We start from the raw sequence: 20,165 nt of genomic DNA on the forward strand, positions 1-20,165 counted from the left end.
CTGGGCACACTACACCCAGTGTAACCCTGGGTACGCTGGGCGTACCCGGGCTAGTCCGCATCCAAAATAAGCATGTGAGTACGTGCGGCATAAGCTTCTTTACGCCCAGCGTACTCACAAATCCAACATATAAATATAAGGGGCTCATCTTGCCAACTCTCAAAATAGAAGGGTCATAAGGCTTACCTGAATCTCGGGCTATTACAATTCTCCCCCACTAGAACTAGACTTCGCCCTCAAAGTCTCATGCTGCGAACAACTCCGGACGTTGTTCCCTCATCTCCGACTCCGGCTCCTAGGTCAGCTCGGACCCTTTCCGATGTTGCCACTGGACCTGTACTAGGGGCACTTCCTTGCTCCTCAGAACCTTGATTTTCCGATCCAAGATTACGATCAGCTTCTCAACATAATTTACACTCGTGTCCACCTGGATATCCTTTAATGGTACCACTGCCGACTCGTCGGCTATACATTTCCTCAGTTGTGACATGTGGAAGGTATCATGAATATGGTCCAACTCCGCAAGTAACTCCAAGCGATATGCTACTCTGCCCACCCTTGCAATCACCCTAAACAGCCCAATATACCGGGCCCCAGCTTGCCCCTCTTCTTGAAATGGATTACTCCTTTACAAGGAGATACCTTCATGAGCACAAGATCCCTGACCTGAAACTCGAGCTCCGATCGACGCATATCCATGTAACTCTTCTGGCAACTCTGAGCGGTCAATAACCTCTGTGTGACTTGTTGTATCTGCTCTGTCGTCTGAAGCACTATCTTTGTACTACCCATCACACGTTGCCCTACCTCACCCCAACAAATGGGGGTCCAACACCTCCTTCCATACAACAACTCAAAGAGTGGCATACCAATGCTCGAATGATGGTTGTTGTTATAGGAAAACTCAGCCAAAGGCAAATACGTTCCCTAACTCCCACCAAAATCCAGTACACATGCCCAAAGCATGTCCTCGAGTGTCTGAATCGTCCGTTCGCTCTGTCCCTCAGTCTGTGGTTAGTATGCGGTACTAAAATGCAGCCTCGTATCGAATTCCTCATGAAATTTCTTCTAGGATCTGGAAGTGAAACGCACATCTCAATCTCAGATGATCGAGATCGGTACTCCATGCCACCATACCGCATCCCTAACGTATAACTCTGCCAGCCTCTCCGCGGAAGAGCTCTCACTGATGGCAAGGAAGTGAGTGCTCTTCATCAACCTGTCCACAATCACCCAAATTGCATCGACACCCCTAGCAGTCCTCAGCAATTTGGTGATAAAATTCATGGTAATCTGTTCCCACTTCCACTCGGGAATCTCTAACGACTGCAACTTACCATGTGGACACTGGTGCTCGACCTTAACTTTGCGACATGTCAAGCACCTCTCTACGAACCATGCAACATCCCTCTTCATACAGGGCCACCAATACTCCTTCTTCAGGTCCAAATACATCTTAGTGGCCCCGGGGTGGATTGAGAACTTCGATCTATGCGCCTCCTCCATCAAGATGGTATGTGTTCCGCCCACAAACGGTACCCAAACCCGACCCTGAAAGGTCATAAGTCCTCGATTATCTGTAACGAACTCCGATACCTGCCCGATCACTCGCTCCCTTTTGCGGTTCTCCGATTTCATGACCTCTGCCTGGGCCCCTCGAATGGTGTCCCACACCAGAGTCATCACTGTCAATCTCATGCAAACATCTCGTATCGGGGCGCCCTCTGCCCTACGGCTCAGGGCATCGGCTACAACATTAGCCTTTGCCCGGGTGGTACAGGATCTCACAGTCGTAATCCTTTACCACATCTAACCATCTCCTATGGCGCATATTCAGGTTGGGCTGATCCATTAGGTACTTCAAGCTTTTGTGGTCCGTGTATATGGTACAACGAACCCCATACAGATAGTGACATCAAATCTTGAGGGCGAACACCACTGCCCCAACTCTAGATCGTGGGTGAGATACCTCGACTCATGAGGTTTCAGCTGCCTCGATGCATACGCTATCACATGCCCCATCTGCATAAGCACCGTTCCCAAACCTGATATTGATGCATCATAGTACACCACAAAATCCTCCATCCCTTCCGGGAGTGCGAGCACCGGAGCTTCGCACAATCTCTGGCGAAGTGTCTCAAATGACGTCTGCTGCTCTGGACCCCATGAAAAAGCAACACCCTTCCGGGTCAACTTGGTGAGTGGCACGGCGATCTTAGAGAAATCCCCGATAAATCTCCGATAATAACTAGCCAACCCAAGGAAACTCATGATCTCGGTAGGTGACCTCAGCACCACCCGACTCATCACTGCCTCGATCTTTGCTGGATCAACCAATATCCCCTTCTAGTTAACAAGGTGCCCTAGGAACTGAACCTCCCGTAACCAAAAATCACACTTGGAGAATTTGGCGTAAAGCCTCTCCGATCTCAGAACTCTGAGTATCTCCCTCAAATGCTCCTCATGCTGCTCTCTGGATCTCGAATACACTAAGATATCATCGATGAAAACAATCACCGAACGATCCAACATCGGCCTGCACACCCTGTTCATGAGATCCATAAACACTGCTGGTGCATTGGTGAGCACGAATGGCATTACCACGAACTCGTAACGCCCGTAACAAGTCCCGAACGCTGTCTTCTGGATATCTTCATCCCGAACCCTCATCTGGTGATATCCCGACCTCAAGTCTATCTTGGAGAACCAAGACGCTCCCTGCAACTAATCGAACAGATCGTCGGTCCTCGGTAACGGATAACGGTTCCTAACCGTCAACTTATTCAACTCTCGGTAATCAATACACATCCGGTGTGAACCATCCTTCTTCTTGACAAAAAGGATCGGCGCTCCCCAAGGTGAGCTACTCGGTCTGATAAACCCCTTCCCCAACAACTCCTGAAGCTGCGAGGATAACTCCTGCATCTCGGGCGGCACAAGGAGATAGGATGCCTTGGCAATAGCTCCCCCACCCCCCTGATACCAAGTCGATAAGAAACTCCACTTACCTCTCGGGAGGCACACCCGACAACTCCTCGGGGAAAACATCAGGGAACTCCCGCACAATCGGGACCTCATCAATCGAACTTGGCCTCCCAGCAGCCACTCGTGTGTCCATCACATAGGCCACAAATCCCCTACAGCCCTGCTGTAAACTCTACCTCGCCCTAGCAGCCGAACAAAATGCTGACTCAGGACGGGTACCCTCACCGTACACCGTAAGTATTCCCCCACTAGGGTCTCGAATTGTCACCAGCTGACGCTCGTAGTCTATAATAGCTCCAAATTGGCTCAACTAATCCATGCCCACTATGACACATACGTCCCCATCGCAATCGGGACTAGATCGATCGGGAACCCCACATCGAAGATCTCAAGTCTACATCCTCGAATCACCTCCGTGGCATACACCGCTCGCTCGTTAGCTATAGAAACTCGCAAAGGTCGACTCAAAGCTTATCAAAAATACTGATATAACGACTAAAAGCTAACGACACAAAAGATCGACTCGCTCCCAAGTCAAATAGTACTAAGGCAGGTACAGAATTCACAAGAAAGGTACCTACGCATAACATAATATAAGCATAATATCTCAGACTCAAATAAATAGAGAGAAGAATACATACCTGCCACAACGTCGGGTGCTGTGTGGACCTCCTCCGCTGTCAACTGGAAGGCTCTCCCGCGAGCCTTCGGCGCCTCGACCGTTGCTGGCCGAACCTCGGTAGCCCTAGCAGCAGGCCTAGGTCCCTGCGCTGATCCCTGATGTAGCTGAGGGCACTCGACCTTCCGATGGACAGTCTGGTTGCAATGGAAGCAAAGAGAAATCCCTTGGGGCAATCCCTTGGGGCAATCCCTCGCGATATGCCCCTCCTTCCCGCACTTGTAGCATACTCCCGCTCTGCACGAACCTTCATGACTCTTGTCGCACTTCCCACAAGTGAGGCCCTTCGCACACCCAGATCTCAAATCAGCGGGCCTGGCCTGCTTGGATGTCGGCTGAGACTGTGCCGGTCATCGATCCTTCCCCTGAGACTCCATCTCCTCCCTGGCCTGAGTCTCCAGCTCTATCTCCCTCTTCAGGGCATTTTCCTGGAGCTCGGAAAATGTCCGGTAGGTCGAGTTCACCACGAACTCCCAAATATCTCTCCTTAGAACACTCAGATACCGACTCATGTGAGCCTGCTCAGTAGACACCTGCTCAGGGCAAAACATCGCCCTCTCATGAAACTTCCGCGTAATCACATTAACTGAATCACTACCCTGCTTGAGGGTCAAAAACTCTTGAGCCAGTCGTTCCCTTTCCACAAGAGGAACGTACTCATCATGAAACATGGTGGTGAACTTTTCCCAGGTCACCTTAGAAATCTCTGCCAGAGTGAAGCTCGTCGTCACGAACATCCACCAATCCTTCGCTCCCAAGCGGAGCTGGTTCAGAGCGAACCATACTCTCAAGTGCTCCGGACAAGAACACATGTAGAAACATCCCTCAATGTCAGAGATCGACCTCATCATAGCAATCGGGTCCTGCATCCCATCGAACTCTGGTGGCTTCGTGTTGTTGAACTCCCAAATCAACAACAAGTCACCTCCCTGAGGTCTAGCAGCAGCAGCAATAGCAGTAGTTGCAACAGCCGCAGCTTGAGTCACTACTACATATCGCTCGTCAAAGGTCTCAATCAATGTGGTCTTGATGTTCCTGAACATCTCTGGAATCTCGACCCGGATGGCAGCAGCCACCTCCTCATGAATCAATCGACGGATCTCCTCATCGCTGACACCACTACTCTCAGGTGTGTGTTGTGTCCCAACCATGATGTCTCTAAAATACAACATAAAAATATCATAAAGTGCTCAACCATTACTTTTGACTTCATAACTCATCCAAGATGTTTTTGGTGACCTTTGGTGGATTATGGTTACATCTTCATGGCTTTTAACTTCTTCTTTAAGATTCTAGCGGTTACTTTTGTGGTTCCAAATATGTCGTTATTCCATCAGATGTGGCCTTGTAACGCCCACGATTGAGCTCGTGAGGCTAAAAAGCATATGAGGAAGATTCAACTACTGATTATAACCCCAACCCACCGAGCCTAAATGGTAACGAAGCCAGTCGCCATTGAAGGTCCCCAAAGAACGGACCCCCGCAAACCACAATGTCCTCAATCGATCTACGTAACCCTTTATCAAAACACAAAGCAACCTCTTCTATGTGAACGAGTTGGCACATTCTCAGGCCAAAGAAAAGTTTGGCGATGCTCATACAAGATCAAAGCAAAATGAGTTCACTCTGTGGTCATGTAAATGTGGTAGAAGGTGCATCAAGGTTAATTTGCAGGGTCCTAATCTAGTTCATAAATGAAGATGGTTTGTGTTCCAAAAATGGAAGGTTCGTATCGAAGAACAACACCACGAAGTCCTTATTAGATTGAGGACAATTCCTTTCCAAGAAGGAGGGAATGATCCACGTATAGGAGTGAAAGATTCTAAAAATAGGGATGTGTTGACACTTATCACGTTTGATGGTAATGTGGTATAAGATGGGATCAATATGATGACGTGGAAAGGGATGTGACCAAGCATGTGAGAAGGTTAATGATATTAATGGTGAGTTAAGAATATAGACGTTACTAGTTGGAAATTTAAAGTGGGAGTTTTATTTCAGTTTTTAATAAAGCTTTGTGCCAAGAGATGTCATGGCTAAATTCACTTGCATCATAAATTGGATGAATTAAGGGTTACGTTTTAAGACTTCTTAAATTGATTAACTGCTACTCTTGTCTTCATAACCCATCCCAGGTGTTTTTGGTGACCTTTGGTGGATCAGGGTTACATCTTGATGTCTTCTTAACCCCTTCTTTAAGATTATAGCAGTTACTTTTGTGGTTTTTCAAGTCTTAGATGTTTTTTTATTGTTTTGAGGAGTTACTTTTAGCTTCCTTTACTAACTTTTAATAAGTGGTTGGTTGGTTTGATTGTAACCTCTACATTTGTAATAAGTCTTCATATAAGCCAAGTTCTTGTATGGAAAAAAGATACACACAAAATTTTAAGAATACGAACCTTTGCTCACTTGGAATGGTTGTTACAATGCACTAATTATCTTTTTGGGATGTGTTCTTGACTTGATACGAACTCAATCAAATAGGTATTGGATTGTTTTCATCGTTATACAACTTAATAGGTCTTGAGTTTAAACTAATTTATCCATTTCTCTCCATACACACATCATTTGTGGTTATTATTCTCTCTTAATTTACGTAAACACTACCCTACTCACTAAATCAAGCCCATACACGTATCATGAGTGGTATCAAAGCGCCATATTCATATCATAAGTGGAAGCAATCATCCAAATCCCAAGTATTTTTTCATTGGAGGGAATTCGCAATGTTTGGACTTCGATTCTTGTGGTTTGCTTCAAATTGGGAAACCATGATTTTGGGGTGTATTACTCATCACTTTAGTGATATGAACCATGATCCATTCTTTCAACTTACTATGATTAACCATATAAATTATTACAAGGTTAATTTGAAGGGTCCTAATCTAGTTCATAAATAACAGTGGTTTGTGTTCTACAAATGAAAGTTTCATATCGAAGAACAGCACCATGCAGTCATTATTTAATTGAGAACAATTTCTTTCCAAGAAGGAGGGATTGATACGAGTATGGGATTGAATGATTCTAAAAATAGGGATGTGCTGACACTTGTCATGTTGGATGGTGTTGTTGCACAAAACGGGTGCAGTATGATGTGGAAAGGGACATGCCCAAGGACGGGAGAAAGTTAATGATATTAATGGTGATTTAATAATAGAGACCTTACAAGTTGGAAAATTAAAGTGGGAGTTTCATTTATGTTTATAATAAGGCTTTATGCCAAGTGATGTCATCGCTAAGTTCGATTGCATTAAGGGCTACATTTTAAGACTTCTTGAAGTGCTCAGCCGTTACTTTTGCCTTCATAACTCATCCTAAACGTTTTTGATGACCTTTGGTGGATTAGGGTTACATCTTAATGGCTTCTTAACTCCTTATTTAAGATTCAAGCAATTACTTTTGTGGTTCTTCAAGTCTTAGATGTTTTTTTACTGTTTTGAGGAGTTACTTTTAGCTTCCTTCACTAGCATCAATATTCACTTTAATAATTTGTTGGTTGGTTTGCTTGTAACCATTACATTTGTAATAAGGCTTCCTATAAGCCAAGTTCTTGCATGGAAAAAAAGATTCACACGAATTTTAAGAAAAATAACCTTTGTTCACTTGGAATTATTGTTATAATTAAGGGCAAATGTCATATTAGCCCATCAAACTCTTCGTGTTCGTTTTAAAAGGCCCCCAAACTTTTTTTGCACATTAAAGAAATATACTTTCATTTCTCTGTTTTAAAATACCCTTATGTTACCTTCTACCGGGTTGATAGGTAATATACATGCCACGAGGAGAAATGTCGGTGACACGTCATTTAATCAAATGGCCACATGTGTTGTACTTATATTAATTTGTTATAAAGTGAATCGTGTGTGTTATACAATCCCATCCCCCTCATTGAAGAAACCCCTTGTCATTAAAGAAAATCCTTGTCGTCCCACCATAGTAACTGAAGATCGATGGCTATATTCCTGTCAATCAAAGTTCATTTCCAAGGTGTGTTCATCAACAAACCTTTTTGTTATTTTGATGGTGTTCATCATGTGTTCGAGAACGTCGATTTTGCCGGTATGTCATTTAATGAGTTTGTGGGTTTTCTTGAACGATTCACACAAGAGAAGTGTGAGAAAGTTTATTATTGTCAACCCAATTTACAAATCCCAAAAGGTTTAACCTTGATTTTGAATGAATGTCAATATCAAGAATTTATAGACATTGCTTATCAATGTGGAGTACAAGTTTCTATTTACATGGACCATTTTGGTACTACTGTGCATGTAACGAAGGCAAATGAAAATGAAAATGAGGATAATTGTTCTGTCAAGTCAAACATGTCAATCGAAGGGGAAGAAGGTATTGACCTAACTGAAATTAAGAGTCCACAAGAAATCAACATGGAAGGAATAACCTATGAAGGAGTAAGTCATGGTAATGAAAATGAGGAGGCCACAGAAGGTGATCCAAAAGACGATGAAGATGATAATGTCCCAGATATGAAAGGAAAACTAATGTTTAATGAAGACATACCTTGGAAGAAGCAGTTGTCAATTCTAGGTATGAGGTTCACCGACCCTAAACAATTAAAATTTATGATTTGTAATTATGCTGTAGCAAATTGATATCAATTGTACTTTGAAAAAATCGATAGTAAAAGGTTATTGGTTAAGTGTAGTAATGGTCAATGCACATTTAGGCTTTGGGCATCATGGATGAGCGAGGAGCAGTCTTTCCAAATCAAGTCCCTTATCATTGACCATAATTGTGCAAGAAATTTTAAATTAGGGCCAATTGTTAATTACAGATGGATTGGTAGTCATTTCACTCGGGAAGTGCTTGAGAATCAGAAATTCAATGTTAGGATGTTAAAAGAGGAAGTAAAGAATAAAATTGGCATAGAGGTTAGTATGGGACAATGTAGGAGAGCTAAGCAACATGCAATGTCTCTTGTTGAAGGTACCATAATGGAAAATTATGCAAAGTTGTGGTCCTATGGTGAAGAGATAAAAAGGTCTAATCCAGGGTCAACAGTCAAGTTGTCTGTGAACTCTATGCTAGATGGGAAAACTTACTTTAGCAGGATATATATATATATATATATATATATATATATATATATATATATATATATATATATGTTTTCATGCACTAAAGAAGGGTTGGAGAAGTGGCTGTAGAGGGATAATAAACTTAGATGGGTGTTTTCTAAAAGGAATGTGTACTAATAAGTTATTATGTGTTGTTGGTAGGGATGGTAACAATCATATATACCCAATAGATTGGGCTATAGTTTGTGTTGAAAATAAAGACAACTGGAAATGGTTCTTAGAAAACTTGCAAGAAGATATGCATCTTGAAGGTGGTTTTGGTAGGACATTGATGTCAGATCAACATAAGGTATGTTTCTACTTTATAATGTCATACCTAATTTCTTTCAAATGTGATATAATTCTGAATATTATGATGATATAAATGCAGGGGATAATTGAAGTTGTGAAAGATTTATTTCTAGAGATATAACATAGGCACAGTGTCATGCATGTTCTTTCCAATTTCAAGAAGAAATTCCTTGGGTCTAAGTTTGAGAAACTATTTTAGAAGGCTTGCAAGGCCTCAACTGAACCTCTTTTCAATTCTGCAATAAAAGAGATTCAACTGATTAGCCCTGCTGCTTATGTGCATCTAATTGGAAGGAATCCAAAATCATGGTCAAGAGCATTTTTTCAATTTAGAAGGGGGTGTGATGCAGTTGAGAATGGGTTGTCTAAAAGCTTTAACAATGTTATATTGGAGACTAGGAAGAAGCCAATTATTACAATGTTGGAGGATATTAGACTATATGTGATGCAGAGGATGTGTAGTTTGAGGCAGAAAATAGAGTGGATAGGGAAATCTTGATGTATGTCCAAACACAAGTCTTGCCCTAAATGCATTAAAGATCCAACAAAGGTACTATATTATTCACCATAATTGAATTAAATATCCAGTAAAGGTACTTTAATTACCCCTGTTAACTTTGATTATTTGTAGGTACTGGCAAGTGCTTCCTAGTGGCCTGAATACATTTGAAACAAAAAACTTAGGAGAGTCTTATGGAGTTGATCTGGAAAAGAAAACATGTTCTTGTAGGATTTGGTAAATGAATGGGTATGGTTGTGTACACTCAGTGGCAACCATTAGTTATGTAAATAGAGATGTAGAGGTATTTATTGATCATCTATATCGTGCTTGCATATATATGAACACATACAAGTACACAATTGGAAGCATGAATGGGAGTGCAATGTGGCCCCCAACAGAGTACATACCACCTTTGCCACCATTGAAAAAGAAGATGTCAGGGAGACCTACTATTAAGAGAAAGAGGGACAGTACTGAGGTTACTGGATCACACAGAGTATCCAATACAGGCAAAAAGATGTTCTGTGGTGTTTGTAAGAAATCAGGCCACAATAAGTCAACCTGTGATGTAGTGTCAAAGCCCTAAAAAAGTCATGTGAAAAAGAGGAAGGCTGAAGGTGAAGGTGAATCTAGTGCATCAAAGAAAAGGAAGGGTCAAGGGCAAAATGGGAAGGGAAAGGGTGAAGGTGATGCTAGAAGTGGAATTGGTTTCAAAATGGGAGAAGGTGAATGTGAGTCAACAAGTGGTGTGACTAAGAAGAATGGTAAAAAAGTAGATACATTGAAATTAAGAAAAAATTCAGAGGGGATACTAAAGAAAAAGTTGGCAAAAAAGGTTGCAGGCAAAAACGGTGAAGGTGATACATCAACCAAACCAATGGACTTGGATTAAAGATGTTTTTGGAGTATGTTAGTTATGGATGTATGGATGTGTCACAACTAGAAATTTTGTGTCTTGTAATCACAACACTCAAGTAAAATGTTGAATCAAAAACTTAAGAGCATGTATGATGCTTACTTTATGACAACAAAAAAAAATTGCAACCAAATACACCATACAAGCATTACAAAATACTCAACAAGCAATTGGGAACCCTAGAAGTTATTGTTTAGGTCCATTTTGGTCTAGGACTTCCTTATTGGGCCCAATGGACCAATAAGCTTCCAATTTGACCATCTTGGACTTAGAACTCTTAAATGGGCTCTAATTGGACCCACTTTCATTTATTTCAACATTTTGGGCCATATTGGGCCTAGAATGAAATGAATTAAATATTATGAACTATTATGGACCATAATTAACCTAATCTAGCCTAATAAAGCATAAAAATCACACTTATATTTTATAAGGGCTAAAAATCACCCAACCTAACTATAACATGGGCTTAAGGACAAAAAGCCCAAAAATCCCCTCTCTCCCCTCTCCATTCTCGGCCCAAGCCCAACCAAAGAAAGAGAGTTGACTTTCCTATGCCACCTCATAATTGTCCATAGGATTCCCATGCACCATCTCATGTTTTCATGAAAATCAATTCAAGAACCTCACTTATCTCCTCTCTCGTCTTGCTCTCGGCCGAACACAACACACACACTCACAAAAACTCACTCCACTCTCTCTAAGTCTTGAAGAACATCTCCTCACTTCTTCTTCAAAGATTTCGAGATTCAAGAGCTTTTCAAGGAGGTTCTTCCCACAAACACATCATCTAAGGTAAGTTTATACTTAAATCTATGATCTAGGTTCCTTGATTCATCAAACATTTCTTCTTAACTCATAATAAATCATGATCTTGCATCTTAGAATTACCTCAAATTCGAGATCTTCATCAAGGTGTTGCTAGGGCCAAACATCACCTCCCTTTCTCTCTTTTTCTTCTTCAAACCGAAACTACAACTCAAGGTGAGTTTCATACCCCCTATTTTTCGGTTTTTTATAAGTTTTGTGTGTGTGGGGGGGGGGAATACAAGGAAATGTGTAGATCTATGAGTATATGTATGCTTTGTGTGATTTCTATGCTTATATATATGTTCTTATGTGATTGTGATGTTGGATCTAGCCAAAAAGAGCTTAGAAATCGAGATCTACAATGTGTTGAATGAAATAAGTATAAATTATGTTATTTTACACAAATCATTTCAAGAAAAGTAACCAAGTTGGTTAATATGAATCTCTTTGGGCTTAAAACCTATTTTTGGGCTCAAAATGCTAAAAATATAAAACTAAAGGGCCCGAAATGACAAAATACAAATTATGAGGGTTGAGATGAGTCAAAACAATTTCAAAAATGTATTTTCTGAAAATTTACTCTTTTGAAGGATTAAAATGTGAACTTTTAAACCTAATGGGCCAAAAATGAACTTTTCGGCCCAATAAAGCCCAAATTGCGAGATTTTCAAATTAGAGGGGCTGAAACTGTACTTTTCTGTAAAACAGGGGACTACTAGTGTTCCAAGTCCATTTCAAGGGTTAAAAATACTTTTCATATTTAAAAGGGACCAAAGATGCAAAAAATTTCCATCTTGAGCCAAAAGTGTAAAACTTGCGAAAATAGAGGGTTCAGCTGAGAAAACTTCATTTTGAGGGACTAAAACTGTTTTTCAAATAAATTTGAGCTGAAAAATACCTTTTCAACAAGTTTTGATACTAAAATGTCAAGAAAAATGGTTTAAGGACTAAAATAGAAATTCTTTTATTCAAAGGGTCAAAATTGTAAATTTATCCAAAAGAAAGGGGCTGCAAAAAGAAAATCCTAATGTTTAAACCAATAAATCCATTATGATAAAATACTAGTACCACGACTACCGACGAAATATAATACACCTTCAACACCAAAATCGTTATCAAACGAATTGATTCGGTCTCGAATCAACCACGAATCAAAAATTAATACACGGCGAAACTTCAATACACACGCAGAAATTCACCAGAAGTCAATACACACGTGAGAATTCACCAGACGTCGATACACCATCTTGGGGCCCGAAAGTTTCAAATCGTGCTTGTTGGGCCTAGCTAGTCCAATGACATGATCTTTAGGCCCAGAGGTAACTCGCTTACATGTCGTTGGGTCTTATATGACCTAATTTCGTGTAAAAGGACTTTCAATGGCTTTTGTGCTGTTGGGCCCCAAGGGTCCTTTGGTACTGCCAGCAAAGTCGAGAATTCACCAATGCGAGTCGGGCCAAGGGCCCTTCGCATTCACGATAGCCTTGAACAACCTATGGAAATATCGGGGGCTTCGCACCCTCTTTTCTCCTTGGTTGTGGGGCTATGAGAAGTCGGGGTTGTTGGATTAAGTGAATGATACGGACGACACCTAAAGGATCGTTTGTATAGTTGTAAACTAGTCGTTTTCATTAATGCATGTTTATAACGATTCACAAACCATAATTAATCCAATGACACTTGGAATTATCGAATATACACGTCGTAACGGCATAACAAAATATATAATGCGAAATTCAAAGTACTAGGAAAACATCGGGTTTTCCTAGGGTTTTCAATACATACACCTGCGAGATGCATAACAAGTCTAACAATTTTTCTTACATTTATAGAAACAAACAAGCATACTTACGGATCTTCACACTTTTTTTTACGATACTCTTTTCAGAAAATATCGGATTTTTTGGTGGTTTTCAAAACAATACAAAACATTATATTTCAAACATTACTTATGAACTCACCAACATTTCATATGTTGACGTTTTTCAAAATACTTGTATTCTCAGGTAACAGGTAAATCGAAGGGAAAAATGTACTAAGTGATGTCTTGCTGTTTGTTTATCCAGTATCGAACAATTTACTTTTTGGGAATGTAATGTTATTAAACAATGTACTAAATGTAAACACTACCAGTTGTACTATTTCAATGCATGGTGATGAATGATGTTATGTTTCATGTATATATTCACTGTGATGGTATTCAATTGAGTCACAACAGCCCTCGGACGTTTCCGCCGTCTGGTTCAGGGGTGTGATAGGATGTTTGTTTTCTGTTTGTAACATGATTATTAACGTGTCTTTAAAACACCAAGTTATGATATTAATGTATGTATGGATGTTTGTTTTCTGTTTGTAACATGAATGTTAGTTTCTTTAGTTTAAAACATAACATGATTTTTTTTTATAATTGTACTTCCAATGCAATTCCATATAACAATGGACTTGAATTATAACAATGTACTTCCACATAAGGCTATAATGGGAACTTCACATTTTGTACATTTCAAGTTTAAAACATAACATGATTTTTTTTTATAATTGTACTTCCAATGCAATTCCATATAACAATGGACTTGAATTATAACAATGTACTTCCACATAAGGCTATAATGGGAACTTCACATTTTGTACATTTCATTACAAACCATACTTCAAGGGGAAATTGAAGTCCTGCAACATACGACCTTCACATTTGGTACATTTCATTACAAACCATAACATCATATGCAAAGCAAAACAAAGGTTAAAATAGGAACTAGATTTCATTTCATTCATCCATTATAACTGAGGTTATTGTCTTAACAACCCCCCCCCCCCCCCGAAAAATAAAAAATAAAAAATTGGGTTCTAAACACCATTACAGCCTCAATGGGCACCATTGCTCAAAACAACCAATAACACATAACCTAATACATATATACTAGAAGATGATGAAATTAGACAAAAAGACACAACCTTCGACAAACCCTGATAACCCAAAAGATACTAATCACCATCGTGCTACCTACGAACTAAACTACACCCACTAAAATCCCCATCCATTGCATTCGACGCAAACACGAACCCCAATCAACGACATCAGTGCAACTCTAACAACATCCATCATGGTCACTTTCCTTTTCAAGTTGCGTATCTCCTCCCTAAACTCGCCAAGCTGTTGATGTATCTTATCTCGCATTTCCTCAATCTGTAATTGGGTTTCCATGGCATGAATTTCGTAATCAGTTATTAAGTCTAGTTCCGAAGCTCTGAAACCACCATAGGAGAAGTTTTGTTCTGAGGCCATCTTCTTGATTTATACGTGGGAAAAAGCGAAGTCGATGATGTGAATGTTACGGATTAGGGTAACAAAGTGGTGGGGAAGATGGATTTAGGGAAGATGGTTTATAAGGGGACCATTAGCAATGACTTGGCAATTCTTGGGGACCAAGATTTCAATAGTAATATTCCACGGTGGTGTCCATGTCACGAAAACAGGGGATAAACCTTTTACAATTGGTAAAGGGATGTAATTAAATGGTAAAATGAAAAGTATATTTCTTTAATGTGCAAAAAAGAAAGTTTGGGGACCTTTTAAAACAAACACGAAAAGTTTGATGGGATAATATGACATTTGCCCTATAACTCACTATCTTGTTGGGACATGTTCTTGATTTGATACATACTCAATCCAATAGGTCTTAGATTGTTTTCACTGGTATACATCTTAATAGGTCTTGAGTTGTTACTAATTTATCCATTTCTTTCCATACACGTATCATATGTAGTTGTTATTCTCTCTCAATTTACGTAACCACTACCCTACCCACTAAATCAATCACATACATGTATCATAAGTGGTATCAAAGTGCCATATTCGTATCATAAGTGGTATCAGAGCGCCATATTCGTATCATAAGTAGAAGCAATCATCCAAATCCCAAGTATTTACATGGGAGAGAATTTGTGATGTTTGTACTTCTATTATTGTGGTTTGCTTTAAATTAGGAAACCGTGATTTTAGGGTGTATTACTCATCACCTTATTGATAGGAACCATGATCCATTCTTTCAACTAATTGTGATTAACCATCTATATTATTACAAGGTTAATTTGCAGACTCCTAATCTAGGTCATAAATGAAGGTGGGTTGTGTTCCAAAAATGGAAGGTTCGTATCGAAGAACAACACCACGAAGTCCTTATTGGATTGAGGACAATTCCTTTCCAAGAAAGTAGGAATGACCCGAGTATCTGAGTGAAAGATTCTAAAAATGGGGATGTGCTGACACTTGTCACGTTTGATGGTAACGTGGGACAATATGGGTGCAATATGACATGGAAAGGGATGTGTCTAAGGATGTGAGAAGGTTAATGATATTAATGGTGAGTTAAGAATATAGACGTTACAAGTTGGAAAATCAAAGTGTGAGTTTCATTTCAGTTTTTAATAAAGCTTTATGCCAAGTGATGTCATGGATAAATTCGCTTGCATCGTAAATTGGATGAATTAAGGGCTACATTTTAAGACTTATTAAATTGCTTAACTGCTACTTTTTGGCTTCATAACTCATCCTAAGCGTTTTTTGTGACCTTTGGGTGATTAGGGTTACATCTTGATGGCTTCTTAGCTCCTTCTTTAAGATTACAGCGGTTACTTTTGTGGTTCTTCATGTATTAGATGTTTTTTTTTTATTGTTTTGAGGATTTTCTTTTAGCTTCCTTTACTAGCTTTAATATTAACTTTAATAAGTGGTTGATTGGTTTGCTTGTAACCACTATATTTGTAATTAGGCTTCGTATACGCCAAGTTCTTACATGTAAAAAAGATACACAATAATTTTTAAGAAAAAGAACCTTTATTCACTTGGAATTATTGTTATAATTCACTAATTATCTTATTGGGACGTGTTCTTGACTTGATACGAACACAATCCAATAGATATTGCATTGTTTTCACCGATATACAACTTAATAGGTCTTGAGTTGTTACTAATTTATCCATTTCTTTCCATACACGTATCATTTGTGGTTGTTATGCTCCTTCAATTAACCTAAACACTACCCTACTCACTAAATCATGCCTATAAATGTATCATAAATTGTATCAATGCGCCATATTCGTATCATAAGTGGTATCAGAGCGTTATATTTGTATCATAAAAAGAAGCAATCATCCAAATCCTGGGTATTTACATGGGAGGGAATTCGTGATGTTTGGACTTCTATTCTTGTGGTTTACTTTAAATTGTGAAACCATGGTTTTGGGGTGTATTACTCCTCACTTTATTGATATGAACCATGATCCATTCTTTCAACTAACTGCGATTAACCATCTATATTATTACAAGGTTAATTTGTAGGGTCCTAATCTGGTTCGTAAATGAAGGTGGTTTGTGTTCTAAAAATGGATGGTTCGTATCGAAGAACAACACCACGAAGTCGTTGTTTAATTGAGGACAATTACTTTCCCAGAAGGAAGTAATGATACGAGTATGGGAGTGAAAGATTCTAAAAATAGAGATGTGCTGACACTTATCACGTTGGGTGGTGATGTGACACAAAATGGGTGCAATATGACATGGAAAGGGACGTGGTATAGGACGGGAGAATGTTAATGATATTAATGGTGAGTTAAGAATAGTGACGTTACAAGTTGGAATTTTAAAGTGGGAGTTTTATTTCAGTTTTTAATAAGGCTTTATGCCAAGTTATGTCATGGCTAAATTAGCTTGCACGGTGACTGTTACAACCGTCAAAATTCGAGATAGTGTTAGGTAAACTTAGTTGCACGCATAGGCACGAAAAATACTAGACTTAGTAACTAGAAACTAAGTTATAACCTACTAGATACTTGGAAACAATTAGAAACAATGAATAGTGTACTTAAATTTCACATTTATACGTGACTTCTATAGTTTCTTTAACTGTAACAACTATTCAAATTCGGGTCATTCCTTGACTTGAACACCTTTTCATGAATCATATACACACTTCATGCACTTGACCTAGAAGTAGAAATTAGGTTAGAGTCTCATAGAAACTTAAGTCAAAGTTGAAAATAGGATTAGTATACCTGAGTCCTCAATTTCACTTGAATCTCGAAACCACTACATAGAAATGCCAATAAACCGATAAAAATAAATTACAAACATTATTTCTAACTTGAATAAAAGTTATGAAACTCTAAAATAGTTTGAAGTCTCAAATTTTATATAATTTTGATATCCAAAGATTTATTAAATCTCAAGACACTAAAAACCCTAATACCTCAAATTTATAAACTTTGACAAAAATCAAGATTTTATGAGTAAAATCTATATTAAGATGCATATTTTATAAAAAAATGATATTTTTATAAAGAATTTGAAATTTATAAAAATGGAAGAGAGGGAAACCCTCTCTTTCCTCCTTCATAATTTCGTTCTCCTTTCCCCAATACCATTCTTCCCCAAAACCATAATCATTTTCACTCTTTCACACACTCCACCTTCCACTTTTCTCTCTAAAATTTTCTCTCTATCTTCACCAACATCAATTCTATCTTCTACTACATCTAAGCCACGAAAATTACAGCCAATAACACCCATTAAACATAAAAATCTTCCCCATTTGGTAGTGTTCATTAAGGTGAACATAAAAGTCCTTCATTCCCCTTCACCTTTCTTGAAAGTTTTCACAAATTTTCTTGCATTTTTTTCTTCTACACCTTTTTGATGATTTTTCATGTGCATGTTCATGCACTTCAGGTTTGATGATGATGTTGGTAGGATTTCATCCAAAAACATCATGCATGTTGTTTGATGGTGAAATCCAAGGACCAAAATCTATGTCAAACCCTAAAATATGGATTTTTTACAAGTTTTAAATGTTTATCCACCACATGCATCCTAAGTTTTCTTTCAAAAATGACTTTTGAACATTTCAAATTCATGAATGGTCTTCAAACCAACATGCATGTGATGATCTTCAAGCTTAGATGCTAGATGATCAAAGTTTGTTGTTAAAAACTTTCAAATATGTTCATAAAGGATTTATTCCCAAATAAATATCTAAAACTTATTTTCTATTCAAATACGATTTTTCCCATAATCGAAACAACAAATTAAGATGTTTTGTAAAATTTCAGAAAATAATTATTTTTTCTCGAATTATTATAATTATTGCAAGAAAATAGAGCAATAATTCATATAAAATACTTTCCGAGGTTCATAAATCCTGGATAAATTCGTGGATGACCCTTATAGTTAGTAAACATCTCTCATGAAGTTTCATCAATTTTTGTTACTGTTTTCTATGATTTTTAATTTTCTTTATGATTAACTCAAATAAATCATAAACCAAGTTCCGAGATATTAAAAGACCATTTAATATTTTTTTCTCTTCTTCTAGGTCATATTTCATGCACATAAAACTATTTTGGGGATTTTGAATAATGTATTTATATTTTTCCATGACTTTTGTGTTTACAATGGACTAAAATCGGAAAAAATAGTTTTACCCATCAAAAAATCATGAAAATTTACCAGAAAATTTTATATTACCTTAGGATGTTATATAAAAAGTTGTATGATTTTTCTCTTTTGTATGTTATTTTTGTTCTATTTTCATAAGATTAGACATTCATAAATCCAAAAATCGGACTCCACTATTTACAAATGACTCTTGTTTTCCCATATTATATACAACATCAAATAGTTTTACAAAAATTTTCAGGAATTATCCTAACTGTTTACTATTTATTTTATTTTTTATTTATTAAATACACATAAATTATGAATATCAGACTCCTATATATGAAAATCACCTTTGAAAATTTTCCTATATTATATATGTTTAATAAAAGTGTAACACCAAGTTTGGGAAATTTTACATATTGTTTTCGAATTATCTTCATTTTTGCTAAAATAAACACATAAAAATAATAAAATCAAGTTACGCTATTTGAAAACCAATTTTGGTATTTTTTTCCAGATTATATACACTGTATATGAAGTTTACAAACATTTTGGTAATTTTCCTTAACTGTTTAATAATTATTCACGAATTAATGCTTATTTAAGTGAATAAAATAAAGAAAATATCTATACTGTTTAGAAACCAACTTTTATATTTTTTTCAACTTTTATATATGTAACAACACTAGTACAAAAAGTGTAGGGAATTTTTGAAACTATTTTCTATTCATCTCTATTTTAATAGAATAAATACACAAAAATCTGAAAAGTCATGTTGAGCTATTTAAAAATAAATTTTTATATTTTTCCTAGATTATATATATTGCATATCAGTGATGTACAAAGTTTGGAGAATTTTCTCAATTGATTGCTATTTTTCATGATTTTTTTTTATCTATTTAGAGAATTAAATATAAGAAAAATGGTTATACATATCTATAATCCATGAAAATGTATCTGGAAGTCTTTTAATATAGTTTTAACCAAAATCATAAGTTTGGTTATTTTTTATTAATTGTTTAGTATTTTTCATGATTTTATGATTATTCAAGAAATTAAAATGATGAAAAATAGCTAGACAAGTAAAAAATGCAAGAAAACTTATCTTAAGGTCTTTGACTTCAATTAAAACTAAAATGCAAAGTTTGGGAAATTTTGGAACTAAATTGACTTAATTTTAAAATATTTAATCATTGAAACACCTCATAAAATAAATGTTATATTTTAACATTTCAATAATGGGAAATTCCACTTGAATTTGTTTTACAACAAATTGATTCATAAAAATCTAAATTTCACAGAAAAATGTTTGTAACTTAACAATATTAAATTTAGAGACAATATTAATAAAATTCTATTATAGTAGTAAGTATATTAATGTTAGATTTCGTGTATACCATTATTGTAAGAATGGTTAGTGGTACAAGTGGAACATAAATCAATGAAACATT

The sequence above is a fragment of the Lactuca saligna genome, chromosome 5, assembly GCF_052625555.1.
Source record: "Lactuca saligna cultivar CGN05327 chromosome 5, ASM5262555v1, whole genome shotgun sequence".
Lineage (NCBI taxonomy): Eukaryota > Viridiplantae > Streptophyta > Magnoliopsida > Asterales > Asteraceae > Lactuca > Lactuca saligna.